This window comes from Canis lupus, chromosome 25 (assembly GCF_003254725.2).
Source record: "Canis lupus dingo isolate Sandy chromosome 25, ASM325472v2, whole genome shotgun sequence".
Classification (NCBI taxonomy): Eukaryota; Metazoa; Chordata; class Mammalia; order Carnivora; family Canidae; genus Canis; species Canis lupus.
The window spans coordinates 10,266,148-10,288,763 of NC_064267.1; the positions used below are offsets into that span (position 1 = coordinate 10,266,148).

Sequence of the window (22,616 nt, forward strand, 5' to 3'; positions counted from 1 at the left end):
TTGTAGCCACCTGCCCCAGGGTGGTGGCTTCCTTCCTTTTCACCTAGCCTTCTTGCTTCCTCACACCTAACATGGGGATCTCTTGGTGCTTGCAGCCTAGCCTCCCTGTGCTCCCCTGCCACTCTCCAATGGGTAACTTGGCTGTGGGTTTGTCCTAGTGCCAGAAGGAGGACCCTCTGCCACCTGGAGTGTGCCTTCTTTTTCATCCTTGGGCCTTCAGGGCACCTGCCTTCCAGGTGTTTCTTGTGCCTTAGGTCACTGGCATTGGATCCCACGCCAAGGTTCTACCTACCACAAGGATTTTAGTTCTCTTCCATCCACAGAATAGAGGAGTACCATCTCTCATGGCAGATTTACAGTCTTGTAGTAAACTTGAGATGAACAATCTTGTAGTAAACTTGAGAGGCTTCTTTTTCCTCTTTTTCCATAATTCACTCCCACCAACTCCAAAGCAGCAAAGCAGCTTTGAAAAGAACTCCCCTGCAATTGTTTAAACTGCACCTGAGTTTTCCATAGGAGGTTTAGTGCATTTACTGCCTGTGAGTTAGAAGAATGGGCAACAAAATGGCAAAACAATCTGGTGGACTGCTAAGTATGTTCATTCCACTCTAAAGTCATGCCTTCAGATACGTGGCATTGGCAGTACTCTGGGTGAAGCTGGGTTTACCTTACCCACTGGTCAGGATTTGTCCCTTCTAGGGGAGCACAGGTTGTAGGAAAGACATTTCTGAACATTGGGATAGATTCTGGTATAGCATTGACCCATCCTGCCATGCCCAATGTCTTTCATTTGGCTTTTTCCCTCTCTTGATTGTTGGTAAAGTTTCGGACTGCCAGATGGTACGTTTGGTGAACAAACGGCATAAACGAGTTAGAGCTGTGTGTGGTTAAAGGCATTTACAACGTCAGTACAGCCTGAACTGATGTGCCCGGAGATGAAGGAGGTGGCTCAGGGGAGCTGACAACAAGTAGTATGAATGCTGGGAACAGCACCACGGAAGGGTTCTGGAGTCCTGGCTTTCCTACTCTGTGTGTAGCTCCCAGAAAGGCATTTAGACTTTCTCAACTCCATAGACTTGCTCCATCCATAGGTGGAGGAAGCCTTCCCTCTTGGCCTCACAATAATGAAGCTCACGAACTATGAATTCCATAGTATTCTGTGGATGAATAAAGGTACCAAATCAATACATTTAGGTTTCTTTCATGAAGTAAGTTCTTTCTGTTAGCAGTCTACTATCCTGATTATGGCAACCGAAATCAAGTTCAGGGAAGCTTTCAAAGGCTGTTGCCAGGTGGACCTATCTGAAGCTGGAAGAAAGAATGTCCCACGGCTTGCTTGGGCTGTGCACCTTTATTTTTCTTTTCCTTTCCTTTTCTTTTCTTTTTTTTCTTTCTTTTCTTTTCTTTTTTTCTTCTCTTTTTTTCCTTCCTTCCTTCCTTCCTTCCTTCCTTCCTTCCTTCCTTCCTTCCTTCCTTCCTTCCTTCCTTCCTTCTTCTTTCTTTCAGATTTTATTTATTTATTCATGAGAGACACACAGGGGCAGAGACACAGGCAGAGAAGCAGGCTCCCTGTAGGGACCCTGATGTGGGACTTGATCCCAGGACCCTGGGATCACAACCTGAGCCAAAGGCAGATGCTCAACCACTGAGCCACCCACGTGGTGTCCCGGGCTGTGCGTATTTCTGTATCTTCTCTTCCTCTCTCCGGAGTAGATCATCTGCTTTTTCTTCTCTTTTCTAGAAGCACAGAAGAAACGGGCAGTTTTGTTTCTTTAACGTCCTGTATTTCTGCTATAGTATTTTCTCCAGAATGTTCAGATAACGTTCTTGACTGTGAGAACAACCATCTATTTTCCCGTTTGTTTGGGAGTGGGTCCTACATCCTGTGCTCCGTGTATTGCAGAATCTTCATTGTAGTGACCAGCTGGCAGTGCTGACTCTGGGCTGCAGAGGAGTGGCCTCTGCTGTGTGGCCAGCCTCAGTTCTCCTTGCATATGCACTGTGGGGTCATAAGAGATGCCATGAGTGCCTCATGCAGAAAGGGGTAGGTCTCCAAGTGGGGTCTGCTGACAGGATAAGTGCCTTTCCTCACGTATTTCTCACATTTAAATCCCTTTCCATATTGTTTGCATAATAATCGGCTTCTCTTACCTTACGGGATTGAGAGGATTTAAGTGGGGTAGTCTATGTTATGTACTTGACACAGCTTCTGGCACATACTAAGTGCTTAGAAGAAATGTTGACTATTATACTGGAAAGAAAACTCAGTGAAGTGTGGAGAAAAATAATTCTCATAACAAGTTTTCTTAACTTTAAGCCAAGGGCTTAAAATGGAATTGTGTCTGGATTGTGGTGGGTGGATGTAGTGCCAAGGTGTTGGGACAGTGAGCCTCTGAGGCATCTGCTGACCCAGGTCCAGGGTCTGTGGATTTGTACAATGGTTCCTGTACCATTGTCCCCTTTAGACCTCTTTACCACTGACCTTTTACAGTTGAGGTCATGGAGGTCATTCTGTGGCCTTTGTGCCACAATGGGGAAGGGAGGCATGGGGGAGGAACCACAGTCTCTGGGGCCATATTGATCCTGACTGCCTTGGTGACCTTGAAGTTGGAAACTCTTTGGGACCAGGGACCTCCTTGGGTATGTAGGGGATCAGGTTCCTTTAGATCTCAGACCTATACACTTTGGGTTTATCCACTTATCCTCTGGAAAGCTGAGCTGATAGCTTACTCCATTCTTAGCACTTGCTGGTATGTATCTGTGTGCGTGCACGTATATGAATAAGAAAATTGTATGTGTGTGTTTTTGGGGGGAGTTTATTTACCCTCGTCATAGTCATCCTGACCCCCACACATTTTGTCTAAATTACCTTGAGGGCTTTGGCTTTAGAAACCAAAGCCAAGCAAACACTTAGGCCACCTCTGTGTTGTTTTCCACTTTATTTCATCCCTTCCTGGAGATGGCAATGGGGGTAGGGGTGGTGGGTACCTGACCTGGGGCAGAAGTGGGAAGGCAAGGGAGCAGACCCACTCTTCCCCACTCTTACTGTTGCTTCATCATTGTTATAACTGTTATCTTCCTATCTTAAGGCTGGGAAGTGTTCTTTTCTTCTGTATCTTCTTATTTGTCTATCAAGTACCATTAACCAGAGTCTGTTTTATCAAATAGGAAGGAAGGAAGACGTCTGGGGTTGGGAAAGATCAAGAATCACCAGCACATACTGTGTGCTTGGCACTTAATGTCTCCATGTAATCCTTATAGCCGCCCAGTGAGGTTGATACTTCTCTATTTTGAGTGATGGGAAGAGGAAGACCTGAGAAGTGATGCAAGTTGCCCCCAGGCACGCAATTGGATAGTAAGTGGCGAATGAGGATTTGAAACCCAGGGGCCTGGCTCTGAGTCCTGGCCATCAGTGTTCCTTAGGGCTATGGGTGGCAGCCTGTGCAAGGTGCTGGCTTCTCCTGGGACTGCGTTCTGGCCTGCCCCCCGCTATGGGCAGTCCCAGGCCTGAGACCTCAGCCCGTGCACCTGCAGCCACTCGGCCCCACACTCCCCTTGGTTTCTGAATGAGCTCTGGAGCTGTGCTTCTGGACAGTACCCTGCTTTTCCTCCACTCCTGGCCTGGAACACAGCGCTTTCCTCCATCCAAGCCCGCAGTGGAGCCCCGGTGCCCCTGGACAGCTGTGCAGGGAGGTGGCTGGACCGGGAGCTGGCATGTGTATGACGGACATCCGTGAGGCTGCCAGCTTCCTGGGTCGCGGTTTGGCATCCTGCTCACCAGGGCAGAAATGGAAGTGGAACTTGCTGTCCAGGCCATGGGGGAACCTTGTTTGACTTTTGTGTGTCTAGCCATCTGGGCCCCCAGAGAGCCCTCTTCAGGGCATCTTATGGGAACCAGGAACTTTACATGGCGGCAGTCACCCAGCCACCCTCTGGGGACCCAGGTGTTGACTGCTCATTTCCCCAGTGGGCTCAGGGCTGGCTGGCCCAGCCAGGGTAGCAGCCAGGGCCACGAAGCTGGCAGGTGGAGTGGGGAAGACTTTCTCACCCCTCCTGCCTTTCTCCTCCTTTTCTCCGGTGCTGTTCCTGTCTGGTTTGTATAACATTTCAAACTCAAACAAAAGTTACAGCAGCAGTACAAGGAGCTCCTGTGTGTATCTTTTTCTCAAATTCAACTCAGTGTTTATATTTTGCTCCTTCTATCCTTTCTATTTAGGTATCTGTGGGTCCATCGATCTATTGGCACACACCTGTATGCATTTTTTTCCTGAATGATTTGAGAATAAGCTGAAGATATCATGCCCTTTTATTTACCTCTGTGTACTGAAGTATGTATTTCCTAAGAATAAGGATGTTCTCTTGCATAACCTGATACTCTCTTGCATTTCCTGATACTCAAATCAGGAAATTGAACATTATCAATGTTCTCTAGTCCACAGTCCATGTTCAACTATCAGTTGTCCAAATAATGTCCTTTATACCCATATATATGAGTTTGTGTGTTTTTTTTTTTTAATTTACTCATTAGAGACACAGAGAGGCAGAGACATAGGCAGAGAGAGAGAAGCAGGCTCCCTGTGGGGAGCCCGATGCAGGACTTGATCCCAGGACTCTGGGATCATGCCCTGAGCTGAAGGCAGATGCTCAACCACTGAGCCACCCAAGTGCCTATATATATAAAATTTTTATGTGTATGGGAGGGGAACTTTCAAAGGAACTATGGTCTGATTTTCTGTCTTTTAAGTCTTGTTGAGAAAAACGTTTCTGAAAGTTAGAATGGCCATTGTGAAGAATTTGGAAACTACAGAAAAATAAGAGAAGGGGAAAATAAAAATCATTTCTAATTCTATCATAGAGGCTTAGCACCAGGCTGGGTTAAGGGCTTAGCGAAAGGTGGGTGGAAGGCTTTGGCTCAGGGGGACCTGGGCACCCCAGACCTATGCCCCAGACACCCAGGTCAGGAGCCCATGGTATCCTTGGGCTGTGGGGAGGAGCAGGTTCCCTGTCTGGAGCAAAGCAGAGTGGAGTGTTTTTCCTGCCCCTGCCCACCTCTTGGGCGGTTGCCCACCTTAGCAGGTGAACTTAACCATCTCGGAGTAGGGGAGGGTGGAGATCATTAGTAAATACCCAGAACTTGGGATCCCTGGGTGGCGCAGCGGTTTGGCGCCTGCCTTTGGCCCAGGGCGTGATCCTGGAGACCCGGGATCAAATCCACATCGGGCTCCCGGTGCATGGAGCCTGCTTCTCCCTCTGCCTCTGTCTCTGCCTCTCTCTCTCTCTCTCTCTCTCTGTGACTATCATAAATAAATAAAAATTAAAAAAAAAATACCTAGAACTTGTTCAAGACTTGAAAAGAAATGTTGTAGGTCCTCTCTTGTCCAATATATACCCCGGACTTCCTTGACTTAGCAGAACAGGGAGGAGGGGCCTGGGCCTCAATCCAGAGAAATGGCATGGGCCTCCTGGCAAATATGTGTGGTTATTTAACATGGTTGCCTGCTATTGAGCCTCTTGGGCCCCTACTAGCCAGCCAGCCAGTGGAGAAATAGGAGGTGAAGTTCTAAATTGTGAATTTTGCTCTTTGTCGGTGATTGTGCTGCCCAAAAGTTCCCAGGGGAAGGTTTCAGAACTTGTGTATGAAGTGTGGATCTTGCTCTTGGATTCCATTTATCCAAGCTGCTCTCTTCGTCATCGCCAGTGATAGCTGAAAGGGGCTCCCATTTTCCCGTTTTATTCATTTACTGAGTGAATCTGGGGTCTGGAGTGGTTTTGTTCCAAGAAGCTGCTGTTGCCTTGTCCACGGCTGGTTCCCAATCCTTTGTTACCTCAGTTTCTGTGAGCTATAAACCTGCATTATGTGTGAAAAAGGGCTTCTGAAGGGTGTGATCAAAAGCCTCAAGAATTTTTCCATGTGTTTATTTTTTCTTCTCTTGCACCAGACCCTCTCCTTGAAGGAGCTGGCCTTGAGAGTGACAGGGTGGGCAGCCGCCCAGACTGTGGACACCCTGCTGAGGCCACAGAACTCCTAACCTGCCCAGGTCCGGAGGGCTGCTCTTCAAAGAAACCCTTTGAAGTGCAAACATTTCCTTTCCTGAAAAGAAGGGAAATTGAAATGAAAACCTATTGTTCTGTGCAGACAATGTTCTCTTGGATCAAAGAAGGAGTGAGGCTTATAAAGGGAGATTCACAAATTAGACCTTAATGTGGTGCATGGTGAAGAAGGTGTGATCCTGCTGGTGTGCACTGCCCGGGCTCTCTTGAGTCGGTAAGATTGTATTTTTCTCCCCAACCTAAGGTCCTGAATCAGGTTTTTCATGCTGTATTTTAACTGTATTTCTTATTTGTGTTTTTGTCTTGTGGTAAGCATTTAGAAACATCTTTTGGTAAATTATGACACCATCCGGGATGGAATATTACGTAGCCAATGATAATGACATTTTATTTCTTTTTTGTTTTGAAGATTCATTTATTTAGTTTAGGGGGGTAGGGGGGCAGAGAGAGAGGGAGAGGAAGGGAATCTCAAGCAGACTCCCTGCTGAGTGTGGAGCCCGAGGTGGGACTCCAACCCATGACTCTGAGATCATGACCCGAGCCGAAATCCAGAGTTGGATGTTCAACTGACTGAGCCACCCAGGTCCCCAGAAAATGGCATTTTCAAAGAACACTTGATCCTATGGGAAAAACTTTGCTGTTAAAAGTGAAAGTAAAGTCTGGATGGAGTTTTCCATATTCGGTATTATCTTATCTGAGATATATATATTTGCACAGAAAGGAAACACTATTAAAACTGAACTTTGGTTTATTCACTGACCTGTATGTAGTAGAACCTAAGATAGTGCTCAACAAATATTTGTTGAATGAATATTTTCATAATTAGTAAAATAGTATTTTTAATTTTTATTTTTTTTAGAGAGAGCACTAGAATTGGGGGTGAGGAGAGGGAGAGAGAGAGAGAATTTTAGGCAGGTTCCATGTTTAATTTGAAGCCCAATGCAGGGCTTGATCTCACAACCCTGAGGTCGTGACCTAGGCCAAAATCAAGAGTCAGACACTTAAACTGACTGAGCCACCTAAGCACCACAGTAAAACAGTAGTATTTTAAAGGGGGAAAGTCTTTGAATCAAATAGTAACATTTTGACAGGTAGAAAGAACAACAAATTATTTTAAATTTCTATTGTATTCCTGCCCTGGCATCTCAGTTTGGGGCTTACTTTGTTTTTTGGTACAAATATGTACCACATTTTGTACTTTGGTACAAATCATGGTATGAATGAGTGATTTGACATTTCTAGTTTTAGAATAATTCTGTCCTGTTGAAATTAGAGTATCAGAATGTTAAATTTTTCCTGGGTTGCCTATTAAGCACTTTCACAGATGGGGTAAAATTATGTCTCTTCACATACTCTGTAGCTGATATACCATTGGAGCAGCTTGTTCTGTCCTATTGAGAATTTTGCCTGATTTGTCCAGGATGTCTCATCTTTGAGCATTAATACTGCCATGAAACACTGGCTATACATTATTCTGATTTCTAAGTTCTTTGAAAACACAGCATCTCATCCTTACCTGCAGTGTAGATTAGCTTTGAAAATGGCCTTGGTCTTGGTGGTTCTTTGCAGGGATGGTGAATGTTACAGCCACTCACCCATAGATCTCCCAGGTGAGATCATTTCATTACTCTCAGAAGGACACAGGCACTTAGTTTTCAGAGGTGTATCGGTAGCCTTTCCACCATGCCATCCACACAGGATTCTGGAAGCCTGGGCTTTGGGAAGGCTTTCTTCAGGCCATTTGGGATAAGGCTGGTGGTGCCCGCACACTGGTTCTCCTGAGTGTGGCAGCTTTCAGACTCCTGTGGCTGCAGTCCACAATAACAAATCATTTTACACTGTGATCAAGTATGTACACAGAGACATACATATATATAGATTAAAATGAAAGTTTTCATGAAACAGCACACATTATTGTACTTGTGGTGCATTCTGATAATTTTTATTCTTTTCTATTGCATGTTAGAAAAAAGTCCTAGTGATGACTTGCAGTTTGCAAACACTGTTAGGCTTGGGCATGCTACTCTGCAAACCCACCTGCTGCTCCCACCTTGGTGGCCTGAATTTCACGTTCACTGGGCTGGCACGTGGGAGGAATTCTCTGTCCAGACTGGTTTGGACAAAGGCAGTCAGGGGGTAGAGGTTTCTTTTTGTGGTGCTTTGAGGGTTTCTAACTGAAGTGGACATTCTTGTTTGTGATGATTCCCAAGAAGGTATATAGGAACACAAGGCAAGACCTGTGTGAGCGAGTGGGAGGATGGGCAGACTACCTGTTGATGGTGGAGCCCCATGTAGGGCTCAATCCCAGGACCCATGAGATCATGACTTGAGCTGAAACCAAGAGTTGGACCCTTAACCAACTGAACTCCTGTGTATATAATTCTTAAAACAATTGTAAATCAAGGGAATTGATTCTATGAACAAGAGCTTAGTAACAGAATAGAATCAGAACAAGATAAGTTGCCTACTTTGTTGAAACATTGTCTAAATATCTGTCCTTGTTTCTGGTAAACTTCTTTTATTTCTTATGCTTCTCAATAATAATAAATTTATTGTAAGGATTCAGAGTACTTAGTTTACAGTCTTTTAAAAATTCATCTGCAAGATACAAATATTACCACCACTACTGATACTATTTGAGAAGACTCCTCATGAGCTTGATATTTTGCTCTGATATATGTTAATATTATGTGACATAGGGGATAGTCTGTAATTGTAATTGCATAACACATTCCTACAAAAATCTATAACCTCAAATTTGTACAGCTAGTTTTGTTTTAAAAAACTACTTTTGTTGGAAGACGTTCTTTCTAGAGGGCAATCTTGGGTGATATCAGGCAAGAACATTCATTGGTTCTTTGAGTAATCTGAATGGAACTGTGAAGAATGTCTCACTAGTCTTAGAGTTGGATACAATTGGAATTTTGGAAATTATCGGCTGTAGTTTGTGGCAGGATTCAGGCCTAATTACTGACTCTCAGGTCTGTGGTCTGAAGAGTCAAGGCAAGGGAATTGCCACCCTAGATATCCTGGGTGATTTTGAGCAAGGGCAGAGGCTGGGGAGAACAGCATACTCTGCACAAAGTGCCATCACAATCCTGTGTTTCTGGCTGTTTTGCCTTGAGGATCTGCAAGGGACTTCTTGCTGAATCACCTCAAGGAGCTGGTGGGAGGTTTGGAGCTTTGTAGGGGTGTTGGCTCCCCTTAGGGGTCTCTTTCCAGCTAGGTGTATGACTGTGAACAAGAAGGGAACCATTTGCCCTGGAGAGACAGTATGAGCAAGGATAGAGGGAAGGGACCGATCTCTCCATCCGGATGCTTTGCAGGAGCAAGCAGCATGGCCCCAATTTCAGATGAGTAATGACTCCAATTGTGGTTCTCTCCCCTTCTGCTAGAATTGCTCTTGCCAGTAGACAAGAGCTGCTCTTGAGCTAACAGGACTGTGTGTGTGGGCGTGGATATAGGCTCCTTTAAAATTCTGTCACCTAATAGACCCCTGCTAGGTCTAGACATCATAAGAGGCCCGCACCTACAGTTGTACACTAATAAAAATAATAATGAATAAGTAAAAATTTAAACGTACGGTTGAGACCAAGCATGTCATATTTTGTTTCTGGAAATGTAGCATTCAAAGCGAGAGACTTTGACCATGTTGTGTATGTTGGATGGGTTTTGTGATATGCTTCTTCCTTTTTTTTTCTTCTTAAGATTTTATTTATGTATTCATGAGAGACACAGAGAGAGAGAGAGAGGCAGAGACACAGGCAGAGGGAGAAGCAGGCTCCCCACAAGAGGCCTGATGCGGGACTTGGTCCCAGACCCCAGGATCACACCCTGAGCCAACCCAGGCATCCCAATGATATGCCTCTTCTTTATTTTACTCATCGGCCACTGTCTAGAAAGCATGGAGGTAGGCACATATACATGGATTGGGCAGATGTAATAGGGCCGGCATTGAGGAGAGAGAATAGGAACACATTTCAGTAAGTACGTAAGATAAGTAACTTGCATGATGTGATAATGCCTTTCATAGTGTAAGGTTAAACTTGAGGTGGCTTTAAGCTACCTAGACCAGATCCTTCCCAAGGGATCTCCCTGAAGAGCAGATCTGATGTAGCAGGTCTGGGGGGCATTTCTAACCAGCTCTTGGGATCTTTGGGATAAACGGTGTCTACAAAATTGCTGGAACCTCGAACTAATCAAGGAGACCTGAGCTCCCGAGGACAGGGCCTGGGCACATGTGTCTTTGTGGCTCCAATCCCTGGGGCAGTCCCTGGTGCTGCTTAGGTGCTCAAAAGGTACCTTTTTGAGAGCTAAAGCAATTATTGTCTGAGAGCCCATATGCTTCCCAGCCCCTGGGATGGGAGGGGTGTGGGGGCCCATTGGTGTACTCATTTCTGACCAGCCTGATTATCTCTTTATAGCCAACTGCAGATAGGAAGTGGTAAGTCAGACTGCAGAGGTGGGGCTCTTAACCATGGGGAGAAGTGATAGCTGGGGCCCTGGCCATAGGAACGCGGCACAACAACATACAAGGAGAAGCAAGAAGCAAATAACCACTGTGGTTTGGGATACTTTACTCTCCATTTTGGGAGATCTGTGTGCATGACCATCTGTAGCTCTGTGCCTCAGTCGTGTCTCCCCCCCCCCCCGTAGGCTGTGTTGAGGATTAAGTATATCAAGTGATGAGTTGAGAATATTGCCTGGTATTCAGTAAATGTGAGCTATATATTTTATATCAGGGTTCGTATGTAAATGGTTAAGCTTCAGCCGTCAGGAAGGTTTCTACCAAGTGAGAAATCCAGTTCCAGAGGCCACATACATGCATTATTGCTTCGCTGGTAAAGGAGTAGGTGTAAATTAACACGTAAAGCAATTCCTCCAGAAAGACTGGGGAGTGCTCAGGAGAGGTTGCTACTTGTTCTCTCTTGGTCAGGAATTTCTTAATGCAAGAAGTGAATGTCAGGAGCCTTCTACTTAGGGGCAGGGGGAGATGCGCCAAGGGACAGGGCATGGTAGTGCCAGGGCGGGTACAGGATGCGAGGTTCCATGTCCCTTGCTCAGAAGACCTGAAACTAGGCTGTCACTTTACAAAGGAGGGCACATTTTTTGGCAGATGCTCATGTGTTTAAGGCCCCTTGCATTTCCTTGTGTTTGGTTCTGAGCAGTTGTAGAAATGGATGGCCAAAGGTGAGGGGTGCTCAGGCACAAATCCCATCTGCCTCCCAGAGGTGCTGGGCTTGGCCAAGGGGAGAGACTTGCCTCTGAATAGTCGGGGAAGAACTTAGCTACTTTTGATAGACATTCAGCTAGAGGCCTTGTGCCCCATACACGTATTGGTGTTGAGGCCTTTAGAGTTAGAAAGAAGGCAAGGCAGAATGGTTTCTCAGAAAGCTTTGTGGTTCTCTTCCCCCACATTTCACCTCATATGCTGTGAAAATACCCAGGAGTCCTCCGGAGTTCCTTGATCTGAATGGTATTCTTGCACCTATTCATAGGGACAGAAGGGGGTGGTGAGAAGCCACGGGAAGGGAGTGTTAGTAAGTTCAGTGTGTATGATTTTAATTTTTGCTATGTTGTCTGGTTCCTTGATTCATATGCTTATTAGAAGTCTTTCTGTCAAATGGTATAGAGAAACAATATTTACATTTCTTTTTTTAAAAAATATTTTTTAAATTTATATATTCATGATAGACAGAGAGAGAGGCAGAGACACAGGCATTGGGAGAAGCAGGCTCCATGCTAGGAGCCCAACGTGGGATTCAATCCTGGGACTCCAGGACCACGCCCTGGCCCAAAGGCAGGCGCTAAACCGCTGAGCCACCCAGGGATCCCCTACATTTCTCTTTAAACGTGGAGCTTGAGATTGCTTCTGTAAACACTTGTGAGCCAAGACTGGACTTTCTTGGGAGGTCCGAGGAAGGCGGTGGTGACAGTGGGGTCATGGCTGGGTGGGGACTGGCCCATGCCCTATACTCTGTACCCTTTTGTAGCTCCTGAATTTTGCCTTCCACATGTGTTGCCTTTATGAAATCCCATGATGGCATCATGTCTTTGGGACAGTCAGGTTTAATTTAATGTTGTTTCAGGATCCCTGGGTGGCGCAGCGGTTTGGCGCCTGCCTTTGGCCCAGGGCGCGATCCTGGAGACCCAGGTTCAAATCCCACATCAGGCTCCCGGTGCATGGAGCCTGCTTCTCCCTCTGCCTGTGTCTCTGCCTCTCTCTCTCTCTCTCTGTGACTATCATAAATAAATAAAAAGATTTAAAAAAAAATTAAAAAAAAAATTTAATGGTGTTTCATACAGGAATGCAGAGGGTGGTTTCTAATGACCCTATTTATACTCTTCAGGCTCTAGAAACCTGCACATTCTTTGTCTCACAAGGCGTTTGTGTGAAAAATGCCTTTTAAAGGAGAAGGTTATGCCATCCAGTGCAAGTTCTGCTCTCCATGCATGTCTGTATATTGTCTGAACACGATAAAAGGTAATTTGTACAATAGGGGATGTTTTTATGATTGTGCAAGGAAGTCCAATATGGTAGAGGGGCAGGATGAGCTCTAAACATGGCTCGATGAAAGTTTATTTGCGCCTGGAGCCCTTTGTCCTTTGCTTCCTAGCCACAAAGTCCTCCTGGGGACTCATCGCATTTTCCTCTCCAAGTACCCCCAAGTACCTGCTCGCCCCCTGTCAGTTAGACATGGCCTGGAAGTCCAGAGACCTCCATGCCACTGGCCTAGCCGTGGACTAATGTGATTCTGGGCAAGGTTAATAAGCACTCAGGGCCACATTTTCTCCTTTTGGATTCAGAAGAGATTGGATCAGGATATTCTCTTTGGGATGTCCAGTCCTAAGCAGGAAGCTGGTGACATTCCATGATTATGGAGCTGCTGAAGAGCTCCATGCAGCTTGGTGTCCATACTGTAAAAGTAGGTGTAGAGTGGGAATAGTTGTAATCAGATGTAGTGGGAAACAGAAGGTCTGCTGTCAGGTTGGTGCAAAGATCTTGACTAAGAAGTATCACTTTGCCTGTATTAGCTCAGAAATAATGAGCCAGGCTACTAGTGCAGCCAGTGGGGGAGCACAGTGTAAAAGTACCCAGTAACCAGCATCCACATAGTCTACCAGACTCTCACTCCCTCTTAGGAATACTTCAGAAGAACCCATGCTGGTCAGAATTTTGTGTTTCCTAAGTGCATCTCTGGAAAGAGTGAGCAGTCTTGGACCAAGTGTTCCATGGTCCCATGCAGGGCTCGTGGATGTTTACCCATAGACAAGAACAAGACCTTCCTAGCAGGGGCAGCCAGTTGCTGGTGTCAGGTGCTTGGCAGCAGCATCCTGTTGTGTGAGGCATCTCCTACAGAGGTTTTGGAATGTTGGGACAGGCCATGAGAAGCTTTAGTCCCAAACTACCTCTCTAGGGAAGAAGCTTGAGAGAGATGATTTTCCAAAGGACTAGCCAGCCATGCACATCAAAACATACACAGGCCCCATCAAAGGAGAAAAACTGCAGGCTTGCTGGTGTTAATCCAGCAAGCTTGAGTTCAGAATGCACTCTCAGCAGCAGCAGCAGCAGCAGCAGCAGCAGTGAGAGCGGTCTTCTCTTGGAAACGGTGCTTCTGGAAAAATCCTTCCCAGTATTCTTGCTTCTGCCTCTCTTCCACCTCCTCATATGTCTCCATAGTGGAATAAAGAAAGAGGTCTGACAGAGAAGGGGCAGCAGGTTCTTCCCTGCTACCAGGTACCATATACAGAGAAAAGAGCACACATGACTTTTTTTTTTTTTAAAGATTTTATTTATTTATTCCTGAGAGACACACAGAGAGAGGCAGAGACACAGGCAAAGGGAGAGCCCAATGTGGGACTCGATCCCAGGACTCGGGATCACACCCTGAGCTAAAGGCAGACGCTCAACCGCTGAGCCACCCAGGGGCCCCACACATGACTTTTTTTAAAGTCCGCTGCTTTTGATGGGCTGTGACAGGGAACCAGTTCAGGGGTCTTGAAAGGCCACTGCTTTTCCAGCGTTGGTGAATCTTCAGGGTGCACAGAGCACCTGATTTCTAGGAGGAGATAGCAGTTGAGAGCTGATGGTCCTGTACTTGCATTTCTCTCTGCTTGGGAGCAACCTTCCCTTTGCCGCTGCTCCTCAACCCTTGCTGCATTCTGCAATAGACTAGCCTGGGTGCAGACCATGGGACACCTAGCACCTTTCATGGGCTTCAACTTCAAGGGTCCCCTTCTTAAGGGCATTCTGCCCAAGGTCCTTTAGATTTGTCTTAGTGGACATGACCCAGCTGATGACCAAGGTGCTTTGATGTGGAGATGGATTCATATAAAAATAACACCGGTGTGTTGAACAGTGCACACTCAGCCGTGCCATTGAGTTCACATAAGGTTCAAAGGAGGACAAAGGATGGCAGATAGTCAAATTTGCAAAAAAAAAAAAAAAAGACTTCACTTGTACAGCTGAAGTTCAGATGTCTTAAATATCTGCTCTCTGGACAGAAATCCGATAAGGGTTGTATTACAGAAGAGGGAAAATTTCTAGTCTGTAAGCCCCAAAGAAGCCTTTGCTTATGTTTGGGAGTGGAGGAGAGTTTGTAAGAGGGTTGACTGGAAGATTTGGGACTGTCCAGTGTGGCAGTGCCAAGGGGAAGAGGTGTGATCAGAGTTTGAAACTCCCTCCAGGCCATGGCAAGGTGAGCCGCAGATTTATCAGCCAGCTCTGGAAGTCAGAGTTTGCCCCTTGTCGGGACTTTCAAATGTCTTAGAATGCGAGGCAGATAGTGCTTTCTGCAGCTGGTAACAAATTGACAGAAGCAGAGGGAGTAGAAGCGGAAAAGGGAAGTGGGCTCAAGAAGAATGTTGTTACTGATAGTTGGATGGAGCCAGGGGTGTTTGGAGTTTATTACCAGTCTTTTGCAAATGCTATCATGGACATGCCTGTTTACAAAGCACACTTTGTGGCCAAAGACAGGACTCTTGGCCAGAATACACCAAGTTTGACCAAGATGTTATTTCTTATGTTCTTGGCTCTCCAGATCTGGGCTGCGTGGCATTTTGGAGAGAGGCAGGACAAACTCAGTGCCTAGGGTGCCCATCTGAGTTGTCTTATTCACATTCTGTGGTCCTTGTAAAGTGAGATGCAGCCCCAAGATGGACAAAACCCCGTCTTTGAACCAAATTCCAGAAGATTTCCCTGCTCTCTCCTGGGTGTTTTCTTCCCCTTACCTGGGGCCTCACTTCTCCAGCTGTGCTATGCCCTCCACACAAGGGGCTTGTGGCTGGCTCGTGCATTTGGCTCCAACTGTGGGAGCCCATGAGTGAGTTGCCCTGCTCCGGCTAGCCCTGCCTGAGTTGGGTCGGGGTGTGGAGTTAAGAGCTGGAATCTAGCCAGGTCACTGGCCAGAGGTGTGGAGAAGGCCTGGGATGCCATCAGGAGCAGTCTGCCCTGGATTGGAAGGTGGCCTCGGAGGAGAGGCACAGGAAAGGGAAGCCTCCAGCCCCATCCGACTGTCACGGTCACTGCCCCTTTAACCAGAGCAGACCCAGACATTATGTGTGGACTTTTATTTGAATTCTAGAACTGACCTTGTGTTTCACTGTTGATAATTTATAAAGTTTCACATTGGCATTAAAATTGAGGTCAGTAATAGATCAGCAGTGGACATCACAAGACAGGGCAAAGGCTCCTCTAACTTAGATCTACCTGCATAGGCTTTGGTGCCAGGAAGACCTGGGTTTTTTGGTTTTGGCTGCAGTGCTGCCTCGGGATATGGACCTGCTCCAGGCCTCACTCTGCTCATCATTCAGGCAAACACCAGCTTCTAGGGCGTCTGAGAATCCAGGGAGTGGCCGACCAGTGTTCCCGGCTCGCAGCTCCATGTGTAGTAGTTAGGCAGATGTTTGTTCCCTGTGTATGTCACTCCCCATTTTTCTGTGTACCTTCTAATGGTGGTAGAGATGGTGCATTTGTTGTCAGAAATGCACACCACGATATACACCCCTCTAACAAGGTTCCTCAGCAAATGAACAGCTAGGGGAGACCTTCAGAGCAGGTGCAGACAGCCCTGAAAAGCTCAGCTCCCTTCCAACTCGGGACACTCGGCAGCTCCACAAAGTACACATTTGACTTGAAGGTGGTATTGTTGGTGTCAGCCTTTGGAAAGTAGGGAGAATTTGGGACCCCAAGAAACATGTCGGTTGCATTAACTACTTCCTAGCTGTGAGAAAATTGGTCAGTCTTATCTCTATGAGGTAGCTGGTAGTTCTTTATACCTGCAGAATGCATTTTATTTCTTGTCCCTGCCAGTCTCACGAGTTTGTGTTCTTATTCATGGGAGCAGAAGGCAGCATTGAGCATTACTGATGTTTGCTGAAGATTAATAGTAAAAAGCATATCTTCAGCTCTGCATGAGGAGCTGTGGGGTCCTTCTTTGGAAGTTGCTAGGCAGTGGCCGATGGCCAGAGCTGGCACCAGTGTCCTCCACATCAAGATGGAGATCTATTCCTTTGGACCAACTTTGAAAAAATTAGTACTAAGAACATAGACTCCGTTTGGAATTTAAACCTTTCAGGCGTTGCTGCGAAAAGCCTTTGATTTAATTTGTATATAAACTCACTTTCAGCTTAAGTCTTTTTTTTTTTTTTTTCAGCTTAAGTCTTTTAACTTCGTCATAAAATACCTCAAAGTCTGGTGGCAGAGGCATAGAGTGTTTGTTTTGTGCCAAGAATTAGCATATCCATAAGCTAAATACAGCTTTCACTTTGTCCAGGCACGAGTTGTTTGTAATTTCTAAATTTGGGGCCTTGTAGCAGAGTGGAAAGTTCCACAGAAGCAAAGCAAATAAGGGGCTGGCTCTTTAAAAATTCAAAATATACTGTGGACTTATCCGAAGTTAGAAGCGGTATACAATACTCTATAAAAATATATGTCCCCCCTTTTTTGAAGTTTATTGTTTTAGTAAGGCGTCCCTGGGATTTCTTCCAGCACAGATCAAGGAAAATTGGTGCAGGGTTGAAAATACTTTTATGTTTAAATAAGAAAATGGTGTTGTTCTTAGATGTTTGTTTGATTAAGCGCTCCCATAACTAAAGAACAGTTACAGCAGTTACATAAAGGGGCATAGAAAAAAATGCATTCTGAACTAGATTCGCTTTAGTTTGGGAGGTGGTAGCCTTTCTTCTCTCCTTTATTTATGTGACTCTCAACATGTGCTTCATTGGGTACAGTAGCAGGTGTTTTTGCTCATTTGTTTGGTTTAGGCCCAGCACAGATACTTGTGATTCGTACTACAAATAATCCTCAGCTGACAAACTGGAGAGCAAAGACTACTAGCTACTGTGGTGACTGCCACCAAGTCTTTCTTTTTTTTTTTTTTTAATTTTTATTTATTATTTATGATAGCCACACAGAGAGAGAGAGAGAGAGAGAGAGGCAGAGGCATAGGTAGAGGGAGAAGCAGGCTCCATGCACTGGGAGCCCGACTTGGGATTCGATCCTGGGTCTCCAGGATCACGCCCTGGGCCAAAGGCAGGCACTAAACCGCTGCGCCATCCAGGGATCCCCCAAGTCTTAAGATTTACCGTAGACTTGCATTTTCGATAATCATGTAAGAGTTCAAGTTTTTAAAAGAAGCTCTTTGAGAAGTATAGAATTCATTCATTCATTCATTCATTCATTCATTTGGCAAATATTGCTTGTGTGCCTCTGTGTGCTAGTACCGAATTACCAAAGTGTTTGCCCTTACGGGGCATAATTCCTTGGGGTTCTCAGCAGATACTGTGTAGTTGCAAGCAATTGGCTGAGGACCCTGTTTTTTGTTTTTTTGTTTTTAACAATGAATCCAACTAGAGTGAATGCCATGCTCTCACCACCTACTTTCTGAAGACTGAGCTCTTACTACTATACTAAAACTGCTCACAGTTGCTTCTTTTTCTAATTAGATTCAGTGATCTGTCATCATTCCTCACCCTCGTCTCTCTGAAATAGCTAATATGGTTGGTCGTTCCCATTTCCTGCAGACTCTCCTTTTCTGGGTCTGCTGCAGGAATTCACATGCACATGTGTGTGTGGGAGTCACCGCTCACTGCGAGGGCTGTGGAAAAGCCTTTGCCCAGAGGCAGTCTGCAGAGATGGGGCTGATAGCCCTGGGCAAGGAGTGGGGGGGTGGGGTGGGGTTGAGGTGTTCAGGCCTGAGCCCTCAGCACCAAGCTAGGGTTATTGGATTTACCAACTAAAAATACTGCATGCCCAGTTAAATTTGAATTATAGATAAGCAGTGGATGCTCTTCTAGCATGACTCCTTTTTGCTAAAATAAGTATTTGTTGGCGCATTTGGGACACAATTATGATACACTTGGAACATATTTACACTGAAGCATTAGTCTTTGTTTGCATGAAATTCAGATTTAACTGAGTGTCCTGTATGTGATCTGGTAATTCTCTGCCAAGCTAACATGAAGACCCTCTGTGTCGTGGCTCCTGGCACCTTTGAAAGGTGAGGGTGTGGCCGGTAGAGAAACTTCTTTCTTTAGGGAGCCCATCTGCTTGTGGACTCTTTTTAGAGTTGCTCTTTCCTCTTTATTCCCTCCTCAGCTTTGCAGAATGTGCTTGTTCTCCACAGTCTCTTGCTCGTCTCCTTGTCTCCCAGGGTGCTCTGTCCCTGTCAACATGCACCTTTCCCTGGGAGGCCCCATCCAGAGCCTCCTCGTCAGATTCTGATTCGCTCAGCTGCTTGCTGGACACACCAGTGACCTGAGGATATTTTGACTCTGTTTGTGAATGTACACATTTCCTTTTTTTAAGATTTTATTTATTCACGAGAGACACAGAGGCAGAGACACAGGCAGAGGGAGAGGCCAGGACCCCGGGATTATGCCCTGAGCTGAAGGCAGATGCTCAGCTACTGGGCCACCCAGACATTCCAAATAGACAATTTTCTTAGCAATCACAGATAAATTTTAGATGAAAATATTTCCGAGTGAGCTTCAGTTTAACTCAGTTAAGTTTTTTTGGGCACAGATAAACCGCTTAAATTTTGCATTTTTTTTTTTCTGAAAGCATTCTCATTAGGGTAATTATTTTCCATTTATGTTTTCAAGAAAGATTTCCTGCATCTGTTAGCCCTTATCTAATATAGCCGACTTTACTCAGTGTAGTTCTGCCACTGTGTGTTCTGGGTCACTTCTTCCAAGCCTGGTTTTTGCCTAGATCCCATTTTGCAGTTGAATTCTTCATGCACGATTTGGCCTCTGTCAGCTATGTGTATGTGTTATTGTCTCTTGATGGTATGTTTGGTCTACCGTGTGTGGCTAATTCTCTTCTCTCTTGTGCTTCTGGCCCCTCGGTATATTACGGATGGGAGCAGAGAGAGACCAGTGGGCCCAACTGGTCAGGGCCATGGCAACTCAACAAAGGCCTTGCCCTCCTCAGCCCTGGTGCTTCCAAACCCAGACTCAGGATTGGTCTCCCAAATTTGTTTTTCTTGACCTCACTACTTGAGGAGCCCTCCATCTCCCCATCAAGCGGACTTGAGGTGTTAAGAGTTTGCTTTGACTTGTTATCCCCTCCTCTAATAGTCAACCATTTATTGCATCCTGTTGACCCTTTTTTTCCCTCTGGCACAGGCATCTTCCTCTCTAGCCCCACTCCAGCCGTGACCTCTGTGGTGGTGGCTTTCAGTTCCCTGCCCTCCATCCTTCTAAAGCCCTCAAGCATGTTCTCTCTGTACGTTCTTTCATATTTCATTTCTCCCCTGTTAAATCACAGGCCCTTCTAGGCCAGGGACCTTGAGGCTTTCTCCGTGCCCTGCAGTTCCTAACAGGGTGCAAGCAGTGGAACATTCAGGAAGTGCCACTTTGGATGAAGGATGGTGCTCTGCCCGCAGGGCCCAGGGCCAGGCTGGAGGGCTGCAGAATGGGGCTTCTCAGGGCAGGGGTGTGACCCAGTAGGGCATCAGGTGGTCCAGCTGTGGCACCTCCTCACCTGCGTGTGGCACCTTGTCCCCCTCACACACAGGTAACCCCAGCACTGGGAGACAGTGCCTGCCTGGCTGCTGGCCATCTGGCATCCTTCCCAGTGACATTTCTCTTTGACCTTTCCTTTGAAGAAGGGTTTTGAAGCAACATTGTGCATGTAGAGGTCAACAAAGAAGCGTGGATGATATGCTGACAGAATGTGAGTTAAAAGGCAGGAAGTGAGGCTGCTCGATACAACCAGGTTGAGGGGATGAGCCGAAAAAAATGCCCATGAAGTAATTCTTTAATCATTTGTCTTGAGAGACGTAAAGTGGGACATGGAAAACAAACATTTCCATTCAATGTATACACAGTTCGGCAAAACAAATAACTGGGCTTTGTGAGTGTCCAGACCTCCTGGGAGGAGGAAAGCGGCCCCTTGACTGGGCGTGCTTCCCCCCACCCCCGAGGTCAGAGTGGAAGAATCAGAGGAGCTGCCCCTGTGGTAGAGCAGATAGAGCAGAGCATTTTCTTTTTCTCAATGAAAGCAAAAACTTCCACATTTGGCCCATGAGCCAGATGGATGAAAAGGTCCCTGGGGTGGCATGGTGTCATCCCGGGGATGGACCCTCAGCTGGCACCACTTGACTGCACACTTTAAAAGGAGCACCCAGGGGATCCCTGGGTGGCTCAGTGGTTTGGTGCCTGCCTTTGGCCCAGGGCGCGATCCTGGAGTCCCGGGATCGAGTCCCACGTCGGGCTCCTGACATGGAGCCTGCTTCTCCCTCCTCCTGTGTCTCTGCCTCTCTCTCTATCTCTCTCTGTCTATAATAAATAAATAAATCTTAAAAAAAAAAAAAAAGCAGGGGTAGCACTCCTCAAAAAAATAAAATAAAATAAAATAAAATAAAATAAAATAAGCACCCATTGAGCCTTGCCGGCACCTGAGTGACACCCCGAGATTAGGATGGCTGTGGTCGCCGCCAGCTCCCGACATGCATGCTGCAGAGGACATCCGTCTTCGTGCTGCAGAAACCAGGATACTTAAGTATTTTAAAATAAAAATTAGTGGCTAAAAACTCAGTCATTATTGATTACAGTGTTTATATAAAATCATGTATTTTACATACATTGGCCATGTTTATTTTTTTTAATAGTTCTAAGCCAGTTTAAAGATCTCTATGCAACAGCCCTGAAGTCTTTTACCATCTGAATTAGGGTAGATAGAAATAAACCAGACAATCAACTTAATTTTATGTTTTAAGCTATATATTTGCATAATGCCTTGTCAATTACTGAATACCTTCATTTTATAAAAGCACAGTTATTTTGAGTACTTAATCTTCACATCACTTCACAAGCTGACTTTTAATAAGATCTCTTGTAAATTAAGATGCTAATAAAAGTAATAGCAAACATATAGCACTTACTACGTGCCAGGTGCTCTTCAGTGCATTGCACATGTTAATTCATTTGAGCCTCTCCCAAACTCTGAAGTAGCTGTTGCTACTATTATCCTTGTCTTGCAGAGGGAATAAAAGGAACCCAGTTTTATCTGAGAATTTAATTTCTATCTTGCCTCTCTGCTCCTTGATTTTCACAGTAAGGAAAAGGCAGGGATTGGGTGAGTTGTAGATGAGTTAAGTAGTATCCTTATTCCAGTTTTCAGATGAAACAGGAGGGTTGAGTGAGTTGTTCATGATTGCACAGCCAGGGCCAGGTAGGGCTTCTAATTCCTCAGGTCAGTGAGCAGGTGTAAAATGGCACATAGGAAAATTTTTTCCCACTCAGCGTGACTTAAAATCAATAATGTAGCTTAATAGGAATTTCCAGGCCTTCCTACCCAGGTGCAGAGAATGTTCAGAAGAGGGACCACTGCACACGGAAACTATTTCATCTTATGCCATAAAGACAGGGTGAGGGACTCCTGGGTGGCTCAGTGGTTTAGAACCTGCCTTCGTCCCAGGGTGTGATCCTGGGGTCCTGGGATCGAGTCTCACATCGGGCTCCCTGCATGGAGCCGGCTTCTCCCTCTGCCTGTGTCTCTGCCTCTCTCTCTGTGTCTCTCATGAATAAATAAAAAAAATCTTAAAAAAAAAAAAAAAAAAAGACAAGGTGAATGCATCTGCTTAGGGACTCGCACTCAGGTAGGAGGTACTAGATTTTTTTTTTCTTTGTTGGCCGGTCCAGGTAATGTGATTATGTGCATGAGGCTGTGTGGGAGCTTACCTGTTATGTCAGGAAACTTTCTGCCCTGGGGTCCTGACCTTGTCCTTGTTACCTGATTTGTTTAATGTGACTGGGCCTGCTGTGCATAGACTAGAAGGCAACTTTGCTGTGTTCCTTGGTGGGGGCGTCATGGGGGCAGGAGGTGTTGCTGGCCAGCTAGGGAGGTGGCAGAGGTGGCTTCAGGCGGGGACCTGGCTGAATGAAGAGGGCGGGGATGACTCCCACATCAACCACTTCAAGCTCTGACAAGCACCCACAGATTCTGAGGCTCAGTTTTTTCATTTATAACATGAGGATTGATTGATGATCTATGCATCTGAAACACTGGGCACAGTGTCTGTGACATACCAGCTGCTTAGATTTTATTAAATTACGTT

At 45.8% G+C, this 22,616-nt stretch overlaps 1 protein-coding gene across 7 annotated transcripts in view; it reads left to right on the plus strand.

Annotated features, from left to right (window-relative positions):
- SLC7A1 (solute carrier family 7 member 1) overlaps positions 1 to 22,616 on the plus strand; it is a 139,786-nt gene that overhangs the window by 62,720 nt on the left and 54,450 nt on the right. For 2 of the 7 annotated variants that reach the window (XM_025462592.3, XM_025462589.3), the window contains exon 1: positions 6,023 to 6,265. The exons of the other annotated variants lie outside the window; for them this stretch is intronic. The gene's annotated coding sequence lies outside the window, so the exon portion shown is untranslated. Of the gene's footprint in view, positions 1 to 6,022; positions 6,266 to 22,616 lie in introns of those variants that run through there. 7 annotated transcript variants of the gene reach the window in all.